The 22,865-nt window shown below is 39.7% G+C and overlaps 1 long non-coding RNA gene across 1 annotated transcript in view; it reads left to right on the top strand.

The window, feature by feature from the left end:
• Nucleotides 1–3,655: 3,655 nt before the first annotated feature.
• The window catches only part of LOC140831798 (uncharacterized), a 46,482-nt gene continuing 27,272 nt past the window's right edge, over nt 3,656–22,865 (top strand). Inside the window, exon 1 of the long non-coding RNA XR_012117947.1 lies at nt 3,656–3,774. This is a non-coding gene — a long non-coding RNA (uncharacterized lncRNA). The remainder of the gene's footprint in view (nt 3,775–22,865) is intronic.

The raw sequence follows: 22,865 nt of genomic DNA, 5'->3' as shown, positions 1-22,865 counted from the left end.
TACTCTAAAGTGCTCTGAATTTCGTTCATGGGTGAGGGGAGGTGATGGTTAGGAGAGTGAGGGAGATCCACTAATAAAGGAATTCAAATGGTATGACCAAGTCTCCTCTCTTTTGAATTTGGTTTGCTATCAAATCTTCTTGGGGGGGGAAAAGAGGTGACCGATTTTTACATGCTACATGTAGGTTGATTATGCTCTAATATTAATTAATTAAGGGTGATTAATAATTGAAAAGATTATCAAGTTAAGAGGTGGCAAGGAAAGGGTCAAAGGTGAGTTGGCATAGACTTGTTGTCTCACTAAGTGGGGTGGCCGAAATATTACTTATAAATGGAGGGGAAATATTGTCTAGTTAATAAATTTTAATACCTTAAGAGCCTTACCTATCCCTTAAATAGTTTATTGAATTAATCCCCTAATTATGGAACTTAAATGAACTTATTTCTTACTCACCTCAAGTAACTTAAATAATTCCTTAAACTTCCTTTTAACTTAAATTAACTTACTAGCTAGCTAAAATAAATTCTGGAAATGTTTTTATGAATCTTAAATTCTATTTCAAAACTCCAACTCCAGTCCGGCCTCACTGAATTAACTGAAATGATAAAAAATCAAACTAGTGCATAAAATAATCAACTTAAGGAAAAGCATTTAAATACTCATGCAATAAAAACCAATTTAATTTAAAATACTAGAATTATGCATGGCTTATACGTAGACTGATTTACGGGTTCTACATAATTGGTATGCACTGATATCGATATAATATTTTTATTAGACCCTAATTTTCGATATTATATATGGTATTAAATTTTCTGTATAGTACGGCGTACCACCTCTAGACTCGAATGTAATGTTTATGTTTGTCTATCACAATGAGAAATTAATAATTAACTATGTGGGTTCCTATTTTTATGTTGTTACAAAATATTTTCTATAAAATGATTTTTAAGATAGATATATGAGTTTAATATTTATTATACTCGTATAAACATCATATTACAAAATTCGAAACACGATATAATCATAAAAATATAATATTATTTCATCCACATCATATGATTAAAAATTAAAAATTTAGATTTTTGTATTTTTGATTGAATATGAATGCATAACAATATAAAAATATAAATGTCCCAAGCCAAAATTTCATTTCTTCATATGCAAAAGCAAGATATTTTTGAAAACAATTCTTAAAAAATATAATCTAAAAATATGTTTATAATTTTTTTCGTGTCGTAATATTTGGGATCTCGTTTTTTATTTGTCATTCTATATATGTATTGTTCATATAAAACCCATGTTCAGATAAATGCGACAAAAGACATGTATTTAATTAAAGAGAAGCAATATTGAAAATTATACCATACATTAAAAAAATATGAACGTTGCAGAGAAAAAAAGAGGAAGAAAATTTTAAAAAACATAACTGAATACGCTCTCTCTTTAGCTGTGGATGTCCGTTAAAAAATGATTCCCAAAAAATGGGTTTTCAAACCTGTATATAAAGGAAATGGGAGGTAGTCAACCTCTTTTCAAACTTTTTTTCGCTCATCTCTAAATTGATCATACAAGTTTGAGATGGAAAACGAAATGATCCACTCACGCATAAAAAAATTGGTGTATCTCAATGTCGTCGTACAAAAATGCCGGGCCAGAATTCTTAAGTTTATCAATCTGGAGTTCCAGTGAATTCTGGAGTCCAGAATCTTGACCATGGGAGACAGGGCCTCCAAAATTCTCAGTATTTTGAAGATTTTGAATTCCATAATTCTACCATCCAGAATTCACCGGCCCAGAATTTTCCACATTCCCACCCCATCGGGTTTCTCAACATTCTGTACAATGTTGATTTCTATTGTACAGAATGTTGAGAAACCCGGTGGGAATGTGGAGAATTCTGGGCCGGTGGATTCTGGATGGTAGAATTATGGAAGTCAAAATCTTCATAATGTCGAGAATTTTGGAGGCCCTATCTCCCATGGTCAAGATTCTGGACTCCAGAATTCACTGGGACTCTAGATTGATAATCTTAAGAATTCTGGCCCGGTTTTTTTGTACGACGAGGCTTGAGATTCACAAATTTTTTTATGCGTGAGTGGATCATTTCGTTTTCCATCTCAGACTTGTATGATCAATTTAGAGATGAGCGAAAAAAAGTTTGAAAAGAGGTTGACTACCTCCCATTTCCTTTATATACAGGTTCGAAAACCCATTTTTTGGGAATCAATTTTTAACGAACATCAATGGCTAAAGAGGGAGTGTATTCAATAATGTTTTTTAAAATTCTCTTCCTCCAACATTGATAATTATTTAATATGTGGTATAATTTTCAATATTGCTTCTCTTTAATTAAATACATGTCTTTTGTCGCATTTTTCTGAACATGAGTTTTATATGAACAATACATATATAGAATGGCAAAAAAAAAAATGAGATCCCAAATATTATGACATTAAAAAATTATAAAAAAAATTTAGAATATATTTTTTAAGAATTGTTTTCAAAAATATCTTGCTTTTGCATATGAAGAAATGAAAATTTGGCATGTGGCATTTATATTTTATATTGTTATGCGTTCATATTCAATCAAAAATACAAAAATCTGAATTTTTTATTTTTAATCATATGATATGGATGATAGAATATGATATTTTTTATGATTATATCGTGTTTCGACTTTTGTAATATGATGTTTATATGAGTTTAATAAATATTAAACTCATATATCTATATTAAAAATCATTTTTATAGAAAATATTATGTAACAATATAAAAATAGGAATCCGCATAATTAATTATTAATTTCTCATTGTGATAGACAAACATAAACATTACATTCGATTATAGAGGTGGTATGCCATACCGTACTGAAAATTACGGTATAAGAAAAAATTTATATCGATATCGGTGCATATAACTAGCATAACAATTATATCGAAATTGTATATTACACCGAGATTTCTGTACGGTATCTGTATATATTGTTTTATACTAAAAAAATTTTATATGTTAAAATTTTATAAATTTATTGTTTAATATAATATATTTTTTAAATATTATTTCGGTATTCCGGTATATACCGAAATTTTCGAATTTCATACAGTTGTTGTACCGAAAACTGAAATCTTCAGTATATTAAGATAATCTTGAAATACCGAAAATCCAGTAATTTTTTTTCTCTCTTATATCCGACAAGAGAATTTTTTATATAATTAAACATGAAAAAACTACATTAAATTTTTTTTTTCATGTATTTTAGCATTTAATAAATTTATTTTTTATATATACTATGAATATAAGTTTATCATAAATTTTATTTTTAAAATATTATAGGTTAAAATTATTAATTTTAAAAAAAATGAAAGAATCTATATAGTTGTAAGGCCCTGTAATTAATTATCCGATAATTTGGCATAATTAGAATAATTATTGAGGTGTAAATTAAAATAATTATTTATACCAAATATATATATATATATATACACACACACATATACATACACACAACTTTTCTTTAGAGCGAGAGAAGAAAGAGAAGGAAAAAGAAAAGAAAGAAGAGAACCCCAAATCTCGCAACCCTTGGAGCAGCTGTGGCAAAATCACGATATCTCCTCCATCTTATGTCGAAATTTGGATCGATCTAAAGGGTTGTCTTCCTAACATCCTAAGCTTCAATTCAAGCCATAAATCGCGAGTTTGGAGCAAGTATACGGGTAGATCGAAGCTGCTGTTCCGGTGCTCTGTTTCTGCGCGAATTCTTTTGGTTTTTGGGTGAGTTTTTTGTGTTGCTGCGATTTTTGTAACTTGAACTTGTAGCAATGACCTAAACAAACTTGGTAGTGCTTTATGTTACCTGTTTATAGCCACTGGAAAAATGGTTTTTTGATCAGAAACGGATTTGTTATGATTTTTCTACCAAAATCGAATTCTGCAATTGTGCTGTGCAGAATACCTACTGTAATTCGGGATTTTATCTTTCGTGCCTTCGGATTCTAATTTTTTGGTTAAAATAAAAATTGTAGAGATATGTCTTGTCTTTGAAATGATATAAGAATCGTTAAATTCAAGTAAGAATTGTGCAAGTTATGGTGGTTTTTCTAAAACTGTTCAGTATGAGATTTTCTGTTCGAAAATTTGTTGAGTGGCAGGGTGTTCTTGATAATTCTGGGATTAATCTATTGAGTTTTGGAAGATAGTTTCTTCTATAAAATTTAGATATTTGAGTTATCTTTCATTTCCAATTTCATTTCTAATTGGAGGATATTGATTTGAGTTAATATTGAGCGAGATACGAATTTTATGCTCTTTTGTGCCAAATCAGACATTGGTATGGAATGTAGTTTTTATGATCGGCTTATTGTTATTTTGTAATAGCCGAGCCCGGTGTACGGTACGGTTTAAGCTTTATTGTGTTAATTGGGTTATGTGATTAGATGATTATAGTTGTGTTTTGGGCTATAGTATTATTGGTTATTATTTATTTGAGGTGTTAGTTGGTGTTGATTGTTCGTTTCAGCGTTTCGAATCGATTTTAGTTGTTTTGTTACTGTTCATTGCCGTGAGTAGAGTGCACCCGCTGCTCTTAGATGAGTGCCCCCGCGGTGTACTATTCATGATTTTGGATTTGGAGGGCCGTGGCATCACCGCACCCGCGGCAGTGCAAGGACCGCACCTGCGGTGAGACCGCACCCGCGGTATTTGTAGCACCGCACCCGCGGTGATCATGCATGGGATTTATTTTGGAATGCCGTGAGCATGGCGCACCCGCGGTGCTTGTGTGACCGCACCCGCGGTGTAAGTATGGGCGAGTTATTTAGTACCTTTTTGATTGAGTTGACTTCATACCTACCTTATCCTATCTTCCATTTTCGATTTTTCTCTCCTTTTGGCAAGGGTTTTCTCCATTTCTTTAGCTTCCTACCTTTGATTCTTGGAGTTATTTGGATTTCCGACTTGAGATCAACGTTCTCCGTGGTATAAGGAAGCTTAGGTAAGTTTTTGGTGCGATTCTAATGAGGTTTCGAGTTAAGGGTTATTTTGGATTTGATGTTTTGATGGTTCTATGGATTATTTAGCATGGACTCTTGGATTTAGTCTTGATATTGGTGTTATTTATGGATTATTGTTGTAGGTGGTGTACCAAGAGTATAGTTGGAGGTGTTCTATTGGTTTGTAAGTGGAATTTCATCCCTTGTGCTCACATGATATTATATGTATTGTGTTTTAAAGATTTAAAGTGATATTCCCTTCCATTGATCCATTGTTATGTATTGATTTCATTGATTATCTATTGGAGGCATTGTATGTCTCACTATTGTTAAAAAGGGAATACAAGAGATATTATGAGATTGCGAAACGACGGCTTTAAATGATATTCAGAGTTCAAATGTTTTATTGGATTGATTAATCATAGCCATAGCATTGCATGCAATTAGATGATCATCGACCATAGGCTTTTATCCCCTCACAGTTATCGATTTATATCGATGGGATATTGGCAACCACAGTCACAGATACTATTGATATCAATCCAACCATAGAAAAGAGAAATACCATCGTATTGCTATCTATTGCTATTGCTATTGCTACAGTTATTGCTACGTTATTCATGTTTCAAAGTCGATGGTATTTATGATTTAAAAGCCATGTTTTACAGAGTATACTATGTATCATTGCTATGTAAGACTTCCACTTGCTGAGATTTATTCTCATTTCAGTTATTTTCATGTGATGCAGATAAGAGCGACGGACCGGGACGTTGACTGTGGATGGGGGTCATATGCATACGAAGATTGGAAGGATGATTATTTTGTACCATTTTGTAACATGATCACACTAATGATATTTTGTATTTTGTTATGTCATTGGAATGATCATGTTGTTATTTTGTAAACACTTTTATAAAATGTATTTTGAAACTCCTTCCGTTTGAAAGAAAATTTTAAATTCCGCTGTATTTTAATTGTAACGGGTCAGGGTGTCACATTTAGTGGTATCAGAGCGGTGTTCTTCGGACCAATGCATATGACTTCGTCTACTTTCAACTGTCCGGGTATGTTTTCTTGCATCTATCCATTGTTATATATATTGATTGGTGTCTTGTGAGCAATTGTAGAGTATGCCTCCTAAGCGTAAGGCGGCAGAGGGTGAGGATAGTTCTTCCTCGAGAGTTGTCGACGAGTTCGGCAAGTTGCTTAAGGAGCAGGCTAAGGTGCATAGCGATCAGATTCAACAGTTGCTCCGATTGCAAGGAGCAGGACAGGGTCGAGGCCAAGTGAGAGGTCAAGTTGCTCAGGCTGTTGGCACTGATGCCGTCTTTTCTGCTTTTAAGAGAATGGATCCACCGGAATTCGCAGGTAGCACCGATCCTCTAGTTGCTGTCGAGTGGGTCAAGGCGCTTGAAGCTATCTTCGATCATCTCCAGTATGAGGACAAAGACAGGATTAGCTGTGCAGTGTTCTTGCTGGTTAAAGCTGCACGTATCTGGTGGAATGCTACGAAAGTTGGAGTTGATGTTGCGACACTGAAGTGGTCAGAGTTCACTGACTTGTTCTACGACAAGTATTTCCCCGACGCACTTCGAGCGAGGAAGGTTACGGAGTTCTTGGAACTTCGACAGGGGAGCTTGGATGTTGGCCAGTATATCCTGAAGTTTGAGGAGGGTTGCCTATTTGCTCCGTATATTGCTTCGAACGACAAGGACAAGGGCGCTCATTTCATTCGAGGCCTTAGAGCGGAGATTCGCCGTGATATCAACATGTCTAAAGCTGTTACTTTCAAGGAGATTGTTACGCCTTAAACGCATACAAATCTCGAGGATGAGATTAATGTTTTTAATGCTGTAACATATCCCAAAGTTTTTGTTTTGATGATACCAAAACTTGGCTTAAAAATGTACTAATGTTTTATATTGAGGCATGCAGGAAATTAAGAACAAAGTTAAGTTCGGAAGATCCGAAGTTGGTTCGGACGTTCCGAAAAGGTGCCAATCAGAAGCAAAGTAGAAGCTGTTCGGAAGCTGCGAGGAGCCAGTTCGGACGTTCCGAAGACGTGATCGGACGTTCCGAACACAAGCAATCAAATCACTTCAATGCGGAGACAAATTGATCTGACTGTTGATTGAGTAAGATTTCGGACGCTACGAAGGACATGATCGGACGCTACGAAGTGTTGAAGATTTCAAATCTCTGGAAACGCGGGAATGTTCGGACGGTACGAACTTGAGTTCGGACCTTCCGAAGCTGGTCATACACTGTCTGAAAGAACCGTTCGGAAGAAACGAAGCTGGATCGGTCCCTCCGAAGCATATGTTCGGACCCTACGAAGTCAAGAACGGACGATCCGAAGTCATCCCAGAATTACGCAAATTGATTTCAATCACATCGGACGTTCCGAATCATAAACAGAAGATCCGAACCTTGGCGTCCAAGACTAGTATAAATAGGCCTTTGAGGATGCATTTTCAATCATCCCACTCCACTCTCTCTTGTCTCTTACAAATCTTTCTACTATCTCTTGTGTGCGTTGATTAAAAGAGTTGTAATATCAAAAGAGTTGTAGAAAAAGAGTGAAAGTAATACTCTCGAGTGGGTTGTAAAGTTCGTGGCTATCCTTGGAGCCCTCAAGGCCAAGTAGACGCATCGAGGCGTGGTTGTAAAAGCTAGCTTGGAGCTCCTAAAGCCAAGTCGATATAGTGATACCTCGATCCTCATCGAGAAGGGGAGACGTAGACGATTCTTCGTCGAACTTCCATAAACATCTCTATCCCTCTTTACTTTACGCATTTACTTTACTACGCATTTATTTTACGCACTTACTTTACGCATTCATTTTATTTGTGATTGTCCCTCAAGTCTTCCGCTTGCAATTTTTGCAAACTCGTTTTAAAAACGCTAAAGGGCCTAAAAGAACCTATTCACCCCCCCTTTAGGTTCTTCAAGTGGTATCAGAGCAAGGTTTTTCAAAATCTTTTAAATGGCCAATCTAGCAAGCGAGTATGCCCAAGGACAATCCACAAATCGTCCCCCTCTTTTCAATGGTACTAATTACGGATATTGGAAAAATAGAATATCTCTATACATCCAATCCGTCGATTACGACCTTTGGAAAATAACGGTGAAAGGTCCCTATATCCCCATGAAAACGGTGGATAATAAGGAAATTCCTAAGGGAATGGATGACTTCACCAAGGACGATATGAAACTTATCTCTCAAAATGCTAAAGCTATGAATATTCTTCATTGTTCTCTAGATATGAATGAATACAACCGAATCTCGGCTTGCACCTCCGCCAAAGAGATTTGGGACAAATTGGAGATTTGCCACGAGGGAACCAATCAAGTCAAAGAAACGAAGATAGACCTTCTCCAACTCAAGTACGAGACCTTTGAGATGGAACCCAAGGAGGATATCGACACCATGTTCCGGCGGCTCACCCAAATCATCAATGAGCTTGCCCAACTTGGTGAGAACTACCCAACTAAACAAGTGTGGAGGAGAGCCCTTCGAGCATTACCGGCGGAATGGGATGCAAAGCGCACGGCTATCATTGAATCCAACAAGGGAGATGCGGCATCCTACGACCTTGATCAACTTCATGGGACCCTAAAGACCCATGAACTTGAAGTATCTACCCGGAAGGAGACAAAGAAAGATGACGACAAAGTAAAGGTGAAAGGGATCGCCTTGACCAGTCAACTTGAAGATAGCGACGATGAAGAAATGGCACTCCTCACTAGAAAGTTCAAAAGATTCATGCGGAGTTCCAACTTCAACAAGAAAGACAAAAAGTTTGAGAAGGAAGTGATCCTGCTACAACTGTCAACAAAAGGGTCACTATGCAAACGAGTGTCCCTCCAAGAAGAAGGCCGGCAAAGACAAGAAAAAGGCCCTTCTAGCCACGTGGAGCGACAGCGACAACGAAGAGGAGTCTACCCTATGCTTCATGGCGAAGGAAGATCATCTGACCGACTCGGATGACGACGAGGTACCCTCTTACGATGAATTACTCTCCGCTTACACTAGTATGTACAATAAGGCTAAGTCACTTAGAAATGAGAATAAGCAACTTAAAACTGAACTAGAAGCTAGGATGCATGACAACACTAAGCTCAAGACAAACCTAAGAGACTTAGAGAAAGCCTTCAACAAGTTCAATGTGAGTAGCAGTAAACTAGAAAACCTCTTGAGCATGCAAAGGTGTAACTTCGACAAAGGAGGTCTAGGATATGAAAAGAAATCAGTCAACTTCGCTAGTCTTATCGCAAAGGCAAAACCAAGAACACCACCAACATGCACTTACTGTTGTAAGATAGGCCACATAAGACCTAAATGCAAGAAACTTAGACACCAACACAACAAGAATAGTTATTGGAAATGGATCCCCAAATCCCCAACTACTACTAACCTCAAAGGACCCAAAGAAACGGGTACCAACTATCAAACTGTATCTCAACCTTGTAGGGACAAAGGGGAGACAAGTCATCGAGCACTTGGTATCTTGACAGTGGATGCTCTCGACACATGACGGGAGAAAAGAAGCTGCTACAATCCATTCGACCAAAAGAAAAGGGATCGGTGACCTTCGGAGACAACAGCAAAGGGATCATAGAAGGCATCGGCTCAATAGGTATATCTAACTCTACTATTATTGATGATGTACTTCTTGTGAAAGGACTTAAACATAACCTCCTAAGCATTAGTCAATTGTGCGATAGGGGTTATGAAGTCAAATTCACACCACACGATTGCACTGTATCACTCACAACTGACAAAACCATTAGTTTCAAAGGTTATAGAAGTGAAAATGTTTACAAGGTCGATTTAAAGATTTCATCTTTTTCAAAAATAAAAAGCCTTGTAACATTAAATGTTGATGACAACATTCTTTGGCATAGACGACTTGGTCATGTTGGGATGAGCACCATAGAAAAACTTTTAAAACTTGACCTAGTTTCCGGAATGCCAAAGCTGAATTTAAAATTAGATTCTTTTTGTGATGCTTGTCAACTTGGTAAACACACAAAGGAATCTTTCAAAAATAAAAATTTTGTATCCACTTCTATGCCCCTTGAATTACTTCACCTAGATTTATGTGGTCCCTCGAGGACAACTAGTCTAGGAGGAAAATCTTATGCTTTTGTCATTGTAGATGATTTTTCACGTTTTACTTGGACATTGTTTTTAGCCCACAAAAATGATGCCTTTGATCATTTCAAAATTTTTGTCAAAAAGGTTGAAAATGAGAAAAATCTTTTGATCAAACAAATCCGTAGTGACCACGGAACGGAATTTCAAAATGAAAATTTTTCAATTTTTTGTCAAAGCAAAGGCATTGGTCACAACTTTTCTTGTCCTAGAACTCCTCAACAAAACGGTGTCGTTGAGAGGAAGAATAGGACCCTAGTAGAGATTGCAAGGACCATGCTATGTGAGCATTCTCTACCAAAATATTTTTGGGCTGAAGCAATGAGTTCTGCTTGTTACATCATCAATCGCGTATCAATAAGGCTAATTCTCAAGAAAACTCCATACGAACTATGGAGAGGGAGAAAGCCTAACATTTCTTACTTCCGCGCTTTTGGATCAAAATGCTTCATCCACAACAATGGTAAGGACAACCTGGGTAAGTTCGATGCTAAATCGGACAAAGGTATCTTTCTTGGTTACTCTACTTCTAGCAAAGCATATAGAGTCTTTAATAAACGTACTTTACTAGTTGAAGAATCTATTCATGTCATATTTGATGAAACTAACCCTTGCTTGCCTCGACCTGCTGTTTCTGATGATGATGATATAGATATCCTTGGCGAAAAGTTGGAGTCCACAAGCCTAGATGATGGTCCTAAAGATCAAGAGGACGCACCTCTTCCGAAGGAGTGGACTACACACAAGGATCATCCCATGGACCTCATCATTGGTAGCCCATCGAAGGGAGTATCTACTCGCTCTTCTAATATGTGCAATTATCTTGCTTTTCTTTCTCACATAGAGCCTAAGAACATAGAAGAAGCTTTACTTGATGATTCTTGGATTATTGCTATGCAAGATGAACTAAATGAATTTAGAAGGAATAAAGTTTGGAATCTTGTACCTAGACCCACTGATAGACCTGTCATAGGAACTAAATGGGTATTTAGGAACAAGTTAGATGAGCATGGTACAATCACTAGAAATAAAGCTAGGCTAGTAGCTAAAGGATATAGTCAAGAAGAGGGAATTGATTATGATGAGACTTATGCCCCTGTCGCTAGACTAGAATCCATTCGCATGCTACTTGCTTTTGCTTGCTCTAGAGACTTTAAATTGTTTCAAATGGATGTTAAAAGTGCTTTTCTTAATGGTGATTTGAAAGAAGAAGTGTATGTTGAGCAACCTATTGGTTTTGAAGATGTGCACTTATCTGATTATGTGTATAAACTTGATAAGGCTTTGTATGGTTTGAAACAAGCTCCTAGAGCTTGGTATGAGAAATTATCTACCTTTTTGCTGTCTAATGGTTTTTGTAGAGGTAAAGTTGATATTACCTTGTTTACCTTGACTAAAGACAATGATTTGCTGATAGTACAAATATATGTAGATGATATTATTTTTGGTGCTACTAATGAACACTTGTGTAGAGATTTTTCTAAGCTTATGCAGGATCACTTTGAGATGAGCATGATGGGCGAGCTCAACTACTTCCTTGGTCTCCAAATCAAGCAATGCAAGGATGGTTTCTTTGTCAACCAAGGGAAGTACATCAAGGAGATGCTCAAAAAGTTTGGGATGGAGTCTTCCAAAGCCTCATCCACACCTATGAGCACGACAGTCAGACTCGACAAAGATGAGGGAGGTAAACCTGTTGACCAAAAGTTATTTCGTAGCATGATTGGCTCCCTACTCTATGCAACTGCTAGTAGACCTGACATTATGTTTAGTGTTTGCTTGTGTGCACGATTTCAATCATGTCCAAAGTAATCACACTTATTCGCCTTAAAACGCATTTTCAAATATCTTTCAAATACTCCAAATCTCGGATTATGGTATTCTAAGAACTCATTTTTCGATTTAAAAGCTTACTGTGATGCCGACTTTGGAGGATATAAGGTGGATAGAAAGAGCACTAGTGGTACTTGCTTCTTTTTGGAAATTGCTTGGTGTCTTGGTTTTCTAAAAAGCAAAACTGTGTTGCACTTTCAACGACCGAGGCCGAGTATATGGCTGCCGGTAGTTGTTGTGCACAAATTCTTTGGATGAAGTATCAATTACTCGACTATGGTGTTACTTTTTCAAAAATTCCAATCTTTTGTGATAATACAAGCACCATATGTCTAACAAAGAATCCAGTTCAACATTCTCGTACTAAACATATTGACATTCGACATCATTTTATTCGTGATCACATTGAGCAAAATGATGTTGAACTTCACTATGTTGACACCAAGAATCAAATTGCTGATATTTTTACAAAACCACTAGATGAATCTACTTTTACTCGTTTGCGTGGTGAACTTGGCATGATTGAGTTGTAAACACTAGTCGAATACTCTCGTACATATTTGTTAAATTGAGGGGGAGTATTATTAATGTGAGCATTATAATGTCGGATAATACAAATTAATTGTATTTATCCATAATTATGGCTCAACATTCATTTATGTGCTAAATATTTTAAATTTTAGGTGTTCCTCATCTTGGCTACTTCGGAATCACCGTTCCTTTTCGGATGCTTCGTTTCACTTCGGATCCACCGAACGTGTTCGGATCGTCCGAACCTGACCATAGGTTCCAGAACCTCCGATTCACTCTTCGGACCATCCGAACACACATCGGATCGTCCGAACCTCCTTCCGATGTCATTAAATGTTCGCGCCTTCCCAATGCCTGCCTGTAGGACTTCGGATCCTCCGTTTACTCATCGTAGCCTCCGGTCTTGGATCGGAAAGTCCGAATGTGAATCGGATCGTCCGAAATTCCTGCCAGATAACCGTTCCGTTCAAATTCCGGACCTTCCGAACTCATGTTCGGACCGTCCGAACATGGCCTATAAATAGGCGTTCGGATCCTCTGATTTACTTGCTCATTCACTCCTCTCTTTCTTTCCCCACACAAAACACTCACTACTCACTATGCCTCCGCGCCGTAACGCAGCTGGCCGAAATGTTCGCCCTCGTCACGGTGCCTTTCACCATGATCTTACCCAACCACCCAACCCTCGTCCTATCCCACCTGAATTCGAAACCCGTAACATTCTGCCTGGTCGCACCCTTCACACCGAATACCTCCGTGCGAATTCCTTTACGTTGATTACTCTTATTGAGTCTCAACGTTGGGGAAACTTCTTTCTACCTTCCGTACCCGATCTCATCTACCCCTCTCTCATACATCAGTTCTATGCGAACTTTTCCCTAGTTCTTGGTGGTGATGACACTCGTGTTGTTACCATTGTTCAGGGTCGGTTCATTTCTTTTTCTACCGCCGACCTCTCCACTTGGTTCGATCTTCCTCGAGACGGACCGAGTGAGTTCTTTTCTCAGTCTTGGACTGAGAATGACCCTACTTTTGATCGAGTCACTGCCTTGACCACCATCTTCGGTCGTCCGCCTACTCCTGCCGATGACCGTCCTCATGCGAAGGACCTTCCTCCTCAGCTTCAGCTTGTTCTGAAGCTCATCACTTCTACCATTGTTCCTCGCAGTGGAGACCTCTCCACTTGCAAGTATCTCGATCTGTATATTATCTATTATTTAGTCTCCCAGCGTCCTTTTAACCTTCCCCGTTTTCTTATGTACGCCATGGAGTACGCGGCTTCTTCTACTCGCATCTCTTTTCCGTTTGGCCGGTTCATAAACCGGATTCTCGCCCATTTTGACATTGACTTTGTAGATGAAGAATCCTTATCTATTTCTCCCCGAGAGACTATCGACCATGATACTGTTGTTAAGATGGGACTCTCTTGGAATCCCGTCTTATCCTCTTGGGTCATCGACAAGGATCGCATCTTTGCGTCCTATCGTCCGACCGAACACTTTCATGTTCCCTTCGGTCTCCTTCCTCCTCACGTTCAGACGAGAGGATTTCCCGCTGGTCCCCCTACTACGGGTACCACTCCTACCCCTTCGTTTGATATTCCCTCTACATCCCATCAGCGTGTTCCCGACCCTATTAGCACTCCTTTGATGACCATGGATGACCTTCCTCATGGCTTCACTCCGCCTGCTCCCTCTGGACCCTACGATCGGATTTTCGAGTATCTCGAGCGATTGGAGACTCGTTTCGACACTCGTTTTTCTCTTTTAGAGTCTACCTTAGAGCGCCATCATACTGAGACTTCCTCGCGTCTTGATTCCATCGAGGCTGAGATGAGGAGCCATAGAGAGTCGCGGGATGCGGATTCTTAGCTTGTTTTTGTTATTTTTGTTTATTGTTTATTTTATCTTGATGTATCATTGTATAAAAGACTTATTTATTAGTGGATATTTTACCTGTTTATTTGTCTCTCTTTATGCTTATGTCTTTTTGATTATCGCAAAAAGGGGGAGAATTTATTTGGTTAAAATTGCTATTAAATGGTTATTAAATAAATTCGCCTTAATTCAACCTCTTAGACTTGTTATTTGATTAAGGGGGAGTTATTTAATAACCATTTAGATTATGTTGATTATTGTTTCTCAATTTTTAACCAAGTTTTGTGATCATCAAAAAGGGGGAGATTGTTACGCCTTAAACGCATACAAATCTCGAGGATGAGAGTAATGTTTTTAATGCTGTAACATATCCCAAAGTTTTTGTTTTGATGATACCAAAACTTGGCTTAAAAATGTACTAATGTTTTATATTGAGGCATGCAGGAAATTAAGAACAAAGTTAAGTTCGGAAGATCCGAAGTTGGTTCGGACGTTCCGAAAAGGTGCCAATCAGAAGCAAAGTAGAAGCTGTTCGGAAGCTGCGAGGAGCCAGTTCGGACGTTCCGAAGACGTGATCGGACGTTCCGAACACAAGCAATCAAATCACTTCAATGCGGAGACAAATTGATCTGACTGTTGATTGAGTAAGATTTCGGACGCTACGAAGGACATGATCGGACGCTACGAAGTGTTGAAGATTTCAAATCTCTGGAAACGCGGGAATGTTCGGACGGTACGAACTTGAGTTCGGACCTTCCGAAGCTGGTCATACACTGTCTGAAAGAATCGTTCGGAAGAAACGAAGCTGGATCGGTCCCTCCGAAGCATATGTTCGGACCCTACGAAGTCAAGAACGGACGATCCGAAGTCATCCCAGAATTACGCAAATTGATTTCAATCACATCGGACGTTCCGAATCATAAACAGAAGATCCGAACCTTGGCGTCCAAGACTAGTATAAATAGGCCTTTGAGGATGCATTTTCAATCATCCCACTCCACTCTCTCTTGTCTCTTACAAATCTTTCTACTATCTCTTGTGTGCGTTGATTAAAAGAGTTGTAATATCAAAAGAGTTGTAGAAAAAGAGTGAAAGTAATACTCTCGAGTGGGTTGTAAAGTTCGTGGCTATCCTTGGAGCCCTCAAGGCCAAGTAGACGCATCGAGGCGTGGTTGTAAAAGCTAGCTTGGAGCTCCTAAAGCCAAGTCGATATAGTGATACCTCGATCCTCATCGAGAAGGGGAGACGTAGACGATTCTTCGTCGAACTTCCATAAACATCTCTATCCCTCTTTACTTTACGCATTTACTTTACTACGCATTTATTTTACGCACTTACTTTACGCATTCATTTTATTTGTGATTGTCCCTCAAGTCTTCCGCTTGCAATTTTTGCAAACTCGTTTTAAAAACGCTAAAGGGCCTAAAAGAACCTATTCACCCCCCCTTTAGGTTCTTCAGAGATTGTGTCCAAAGCATTGTTGGCCGAGCAAGACGAGAAGGACATCGCCAGGGAGAGGCAGGAGAGTCACCAGGCCATTGCTCAGAGAGGCCAGGGTTCGAATCAGAGGGGCAGGGATCGTTTCAAGGGCAAGGGCAAGATGGAGCCGAGTTCTAGACCACCGCCAGTTCCATTTGATCCCGAGAAGCCACTGTGTCCAAAGTGTGGTAAGCATCATCGAGGAGAGTGCAGATTGGGCACTCATACTTGTTTTCGTTGTGGCGCGGTGGGCCACGTTGCTAGGAATTGCCCGAGGGGAGATAGCCAAGGGAAGGTGCAGGGTCGTATCTTTGCGATGACCAAGGAAGGTATTAATCGTGATTCTTCATTGATCTCTAGTACTATTTTGATTTCAGGCAGAGTAGCTACTACTTTGATTGATACTGGTGCTACTCATTCTTTTATGTCTGAATTATTTTTGAGATCTTTGGGTATAGTTCCTTCTATTCTTCCCATTCAGCTTAGTGTTGTTTTGCCTTCGGGAGATGTCTTGTGCCCGACATCGATTGTCTTTGCGTGTCCTGTTCGTATTGAGGAGCGAGTTGTATTCGCTGATTTGATTGTTATCCCTATGGTTGCCTTCGATGTTATTCTTGGCATGGATTGGCTTTCGACTTACCGTGCAGTTATCGATTGTGTTGCTAAGAAGGTGACTTTTGCAGATGATGGCCAGGGAGGAGCGCTCGCCAGCACAGGTACTTCGCTGGTCCTTCCTTTTATTTCTTGCTTTGAGGCTGAGAGATTGTTGTGTAGAGGTTGCGATGGGTTTCTTGCTTCTATTGTGGATGTTGATAGATTGATTAAGTTGAATGTAGATGATATTGATGTGGTGAGGGAGTTTGCTGATGTGTTTGAGGATGATGTTCCGGGTATGCCACCGGACAGAGATGTTGAATTCGTGATCGATTTAGCTCCAGGTACGGTTCCTATCTCTAAGGCTCCGTACCGAATGGCCCCTACTGAGATGAAGGAGTTGAAGGCGCAGTTGCAGGATCTTCTAGATAAGGGTTTTATTCGTCCGAGTTCTTCGCCTTGGGGAGCTCCGGTTCTATTTGTCAAGAAGAAGGATGGTTCTTTGCGACTGTGTATCGACTACAGGGAGCTTAACAAAGTAACTGTCAAGAACAAGTATCCGTTGCCTCGGATAGATGATTTGTTTGATCAGCTCCATGGTGCTACTATGTTCTCGAAGATTGATCTTCGGTCTGGCTACTATCAGTTGAAGGTTAGGGAGTCTGATATCCCTAAGACAGCTTTCCGGACCAGGTACGGTCACTATGAGTTTCTTGTCATGTCTTTTGGTTTGACCAATGCCCCTTCAGTCTTCATGGATTTGATGAACCGTGTGTTCAAGCCTTATCTGGATAGCTTCGTCATTGTTTTCATCGACGATATCCTGATCTATTCCAAGACCAGAGAGCTTCATGCAGAACATCTCAGAGTGGTGCTTCAGTTGTTGCGAGAGAAGAGGTTGTTTGCCAAGTTGAAGAAGTGTGAGTTTTGGTTGGATCAGATTTCTTTTCTAGGCCATGTCGTTTCGAGGGATGGCATTGCTGTTGATCCGTTGAAGATAGAGGCGATTCGGAGTTGGCCTATTCCTACCACCGTTTCTGAGGTACGGAGTTTCCTCGGTTTGGCGGGTTATTATCGTCGTTTCATTTCAGGTTTCTCCAAGATTGCCCTGCCATTGTCCAATCTGACGAGGAAGACTGTGAAGTTCGAGTGGTCTATAGATTGCCAGAGCGCATTTCAGGAGTTGAAGGATAGATTGACGTCAGCTCCTATTCTCGCATTGCCCAGTGGTTCAGAGGATTTTGTGGTCTATACCGATGCGTCGAAGAGAGGCCTTGGTGCAGTGTTGATGCAGCGAGGTAAGGTCATTGCCTATGCGTCTCGCCAATTGAAGGATTATGAGAAGAATTATCCGACGCACGATTTGGAGCTAGCAGCTGTGGTTTTCGCCCTGAAGATTTGGAGACATTATCTGTATGGCGAAAAGTGTGAGATCTTCACAGACCACAAGAGTTTGAAGTATCTGTTCTCGCAGAAAGAGCTCAATATGCGACAGAGGAGGTGGTTAGAGCTTGTCAAGGATTACGATGTGACGATCAGTTATCACCCAGGGAAGGCGAATGTTGTGGCTGATGCTTTGAGCCGCAAGTCGAGTGCTTCATTGAGTTCTTTGATTCAGAGACCATTGTTGATGGATTTGCAGAGAGAGGAGATTGATCTGGTGATTCCAGGGACCATTGCTCGCTTTTCAGCGTTGGTCATTCGATCTACTTTGACGGACAGGATCCGTAGAGAGCAGTCGACTGATGTTCAGTTGGCAGAGTTGAGAGCTAGAGCCGAGGCTAGAGGGAATTCAGAGTTTAGTCTGAATGGTGATGATTTGGTAACTTTCAGAGGCCGCATTTGTGTTCCTTCTGGCGACGATATTCGTAGAGATGTCTTGACAGAGGCTCATACCGCACCTTATTCGATTCATCCAGGCAGTACGAAGATGTATCAGGATCTTCGTCGACTCTACTGGTGGCCAGGTATGAAGAGAGATATTGCTTTGTTCATTTCTCAGTGCCTTACTTGTCAGCAGGTAAAGATTGAGCACCAGAGACCTGCTGGGACATTGCTTTCTTTGCCGATTCCTCAGTGGAAGTGGGAGCATATCACTATGGATTTCGTGACTGGTTTACCCAAGACGCAGAAGGGTTTCAATTCCATTTGGGTTATTGTTGATAGATTGACCAAGTCAGCGCACTTTCTCCCAGTCAAGACGACGTATTCGATGTCTCAGTATGCCGAGGATTACATTGCAGAGATTGTTAGACTTCATGGGGTTCCTGTGTCGATCGTGTCTGATCGTGACCCTAGATTTACCTCAGAGTTCTGGAAGAGTTTGCACAGAGCTATGGGTTCTCGTTTAGCTTTCAGTACAGCTTATCATCCTCAGAGCGACGGTCAGTCAGAGAAAGTCATTCAGATTCTGGAGGATATGCTCAGAGCTTGTACTATTGACTATTCTGGTAGCTGGGATTCCAAGTTGCCTCTTGTGGAGTTCACGTACAACAATAGCTACCAGGCGACGATTGGCATGGCACCGTATGAGGCACTTTATGGCAGGAAGTGCAGATCTCCTTTGTTTTGGGATGAGGTTGGAGAGAGGAAGATGTTGGGTCCCGAGTTGGTCCAACAGACTGCCGATGTTGTTGCAGTTATCAGAGAGAGGATGAAGACTGCTCAGTCCAGACAGAAGAGCTATGCAGACGTTCGTCGTAGACCTTTGCAGTTCGAGGTTGGCGATCATGTTTTTCTGAAGATAGCACCTCTCAAGGGTGTGATGCGATTTGGCAAGAAGGGCAAGTTGAGCCCTAGATTCATTGGTCCATTCGAGATATTGGACAGAGTGGGTGACCGAGCCTACAGATTAGCCCTACCGCCCGATCTTGACAGAGTCCATAATGTGTTTCACGTATCGATGCTCAGGAAGTATATTGCAGATCCTTCCCATGTTCTTCGCCATGAGCCATTGGACTTGACGCCGAGTCTGACTTACCATGAGATTCCGATTCAGATTCTGGATCGCACAGTTAGAGTTCTGAGGAACAAAGAGATCGGCATCGTTAAAGTCCTTTGGAGGAACCATTTGATTGAGGAGGCTACGTGGGAACCAGAGACTGAGATGAGAGAGAGGTATCCTGAGTTGTTCGTGCCGTGACGTCAATTTCGAGGACGAAATTCCTCTTAGGAGGGGAGATTGTAATAGCCGAGCCCGGTGTACGGTACGGTTTAAGCTTTATTGTGTTAATTGGGTTATGTGATTAGATGATTATAGTTGTGTTTTGGGCTATAGTATTATTGGTTATTATTTATTTGAGGTGTTAGTTGGTGTTGATTGTTCGTTTCAGCGTTTCAAATCGATTTTAGTTGTTTTGTTACTGTTCATTGCCGTGAGTAGAGTGCACCCGCGCTCTTAGATGAGTGCCCCCGCGGTGTACTATTCATGATTTTGGATTTGGAGGGCCGTGGCATCACCGCACCCGCGGCAGTGCAAGGACCGCACCCGCGGTGAGACCGCACCCGCGGTATTTGTAGCACCGCACCCGCGGTGATCGTGCATGGGATTTATTTTGGAATGCCGTGAGCATGGCGCACCCGCGGTGTAAGTATGGGCGAGTTATTTAGTACCTTTTTGATTGAGTTGACTTCATACCTACCTTATCCTATCTTCCATTTTCGATTTTTCTCTCCTTTTGGCAAGGGTTTTCTCCATTTCTTTAGCTTCCTACCTTTGATTCTTGGAGTTATTTGGATTTCCGACTTGAGATCAACGTTCTCCGTGGTATAAGGAAGCTTAGGTAAGTTTTTGGTGCGATTCTAATGAGGTTTCGAGTTAAGGGTTATTTTGGATTTGATGTTTTGATGGTTCTATGGATTATTTAGCATGGACTCTTGGATTTAGTCTTGATATTGGTGTTATTTATGGATTATTGTTGTAGGTGGTGTACCAAGAGTATAGTTGGAGGTGTTCTATTGGTTTGTAAGTGGAATTTCATCCCTTGTGCTCACATGATATTATATGTATTGTGTTTTAAAGATTTTAAAGTGATATTCCCTTCCATTGATCCATTGTTATGTATTGATTTCATTGATTATCTATTGGAGGCATTGTATGTCTCACTATTGTTAAAAAGGGAATACAAGAGATATTATGAGATTGCGAAACGACGGCTTTAAATGATATTCAGAGTTCAAATGTTTTATTGGATTGATTAATCATAGCCATAGCATTGCATGCAATTAGATGATCATCGACCATAGGCTTTTATCCCCTCACAGTTATCGATTTATATCGATGGGATATTGGCAACCACAGTCACAGATACTATTGATATCAATCCAACCATAGAAAAGAGAAATACCATCGTATTGGTATCTATTGCTATTGCTATTGCTACAGTTATTGCTACGTTATTCATGTTTCAAAGTCGATGGTATTTATGATTTAAAAGCCATGTTTTACAGAGTATACTATGTATCATTGCTATGTAAGACTTCCACTTGCTGAGATTTATTCTCATTTCAGTTATTTTCATGTGATGCAGATAAGAGCGACGGACCGGGACGTTGACTGTGGATGGGGGTCATATGCATACGAAGATTGGAAGGATGATTATTTTGTACCATTTTGTAACATGATCACACTAATGATATTTTGTATTTTGTTATGTCATTGGAATGATCATGTTGTTATTTTGTAAACACTTTTATAAAATGTATTTTGAAACTCCTTCCGTTTGAAAGAAAATTTTAAATTCCGCTGTATTTTAATTGTAACGGGTCAGGGTGTCACATATTTTGTTTAGGCCGAGTCTTGAAGTGAAGTTTTTATTGGATTGTCAAGTTGGTATAAGTATGTTACAGCTTGGTAACATACGAGGATAAAACATAAATTATATTTACTTGTCATTCTGTGTTGCACTGATCGTATATATGATTGTTATAATTTGTTAAATGCCTTTCATGTGATATATGTTTATTATTGTGACATATTATTTGCATCTAGCATAGGGCATACTGTTATGACATTCATGTTGAGCCATCTCGTTCTTGTTAGCCATTGTTGATATCCATTGTTATCGGGCACTGTTGTTTATCTCGGGATCGTAGTGTGGCTGATAAGTCTATACACATGAGACCGTAGATGTGATTGAACAATCTCGTGGTTAGTGTAGCTTTTTGAGGTGAGCGCTGGGATTGTGCCATCTAGTTCGTCTGTTGTGCCATCTTGTTATACCGTATCAGCTGCATGGAGGCCGAGTCAGGGGTGTTATTCAGCACAACTTGGCATACCTCGCATACTTGGCAGCGCGGTTTAGCTGCATGATGTTTTAGCTCCCATGTCCTGTTGCTCGAGCATTATTCCAGTTGTTATCATACCGTTTGTTGGCTCCTATTATCTCGATTATTCGTTGAGCCTTTCATGCATTGTACATTACATTTTATTATATGATTATGCATGATTTATGATTATTGTTTTTATTGTTGAACTATTTCATACCAGAATCCTAACCTCATTTGTTTTCTGGGGGGCTGTTGTGGTCGCTATTGGGCACCATGGTAGATCTCCCGAGTCATTTTGCAGCATCAGGCCGAGATTCTACCAGTGGAGCTCGAGATTGAGGTTCGATTGCTTGGTTCTGTTCAATGAAGTCTCCCAGTTAGTATATATGTATGCCTTGGGTTTGTTTAAGTCTTGTATTGTTGTTTATTTTCCGGGGAGATGTCCCGTGTATCTGTAGTGGTATTTGGTTGTTTTTGTGATGTTCTGTGTCGACTCTGTGATATTTATGATCTGGTGAATATTTGGTAAGTTTTAATTTATGCTTAGTACTGGTCAGTGCGGCTATAGGTTGTTTAACTTCGATTCTTGTTTTAATGACTCTAGTTGGAGTATATTTTGATATAAACTGGTGATTGAGTTTTCGTGATGTCCTACTTACGGGGAGGTTATGCCGAAACTTTTCTAGGCCCTGAGGTCCGTTTTAAAGTATTTTAAACCTTTTTCCGCTGAAGCTTTAAATCAAAACATTATTATTTGATCATTAATTGTCATTAGAGTCAATGGGCCTCATATCTTGGTATCAGAGCGTAAACTGGGATACGCTCAAACTAGAGTCTAGGACACTTGAGTCTTGACACTAAAATGGTTGTTGTGCCTGTGTGTGCTACTTGACAACATACTGATGTGTTTATATGACTTTTTTACTTCAATTCTAATTGTTTTGGTGTTTTACCGTATAGAATGGATGGAGGTGGAGAAATTCATGTTGATGAGATTCCTTTATCTTGAGGTCGAGGTCTTGGACGTTGTAGACCTCGTGTCCATGTTGTTGATGATACTTTTGTTGAGCAAGTTAATGATCAGCTAGAGCATCTTAGGATTGATGAGTTAATTTGCCCATTTCCACTCTATGC

The sequence above is a fragment of the Primulina eburnea genome, chromosome 5 (genome assembly GCF_022965805.1).
Source record: "Primulina eburnea isolate SZY01 chromosome 5, ASM2296580v1, whole genome shotgun sequence".
Lineage (NCBI taxonomy): Eukaryota > Viridiplantae > Streptophyta > Magnoliopsida > Lamiales > Gesneriaceae > Primulina > Primulina eburnea.
This window is presented reverse-complemented; position numbering and strand designations above follow the sequence as displayed.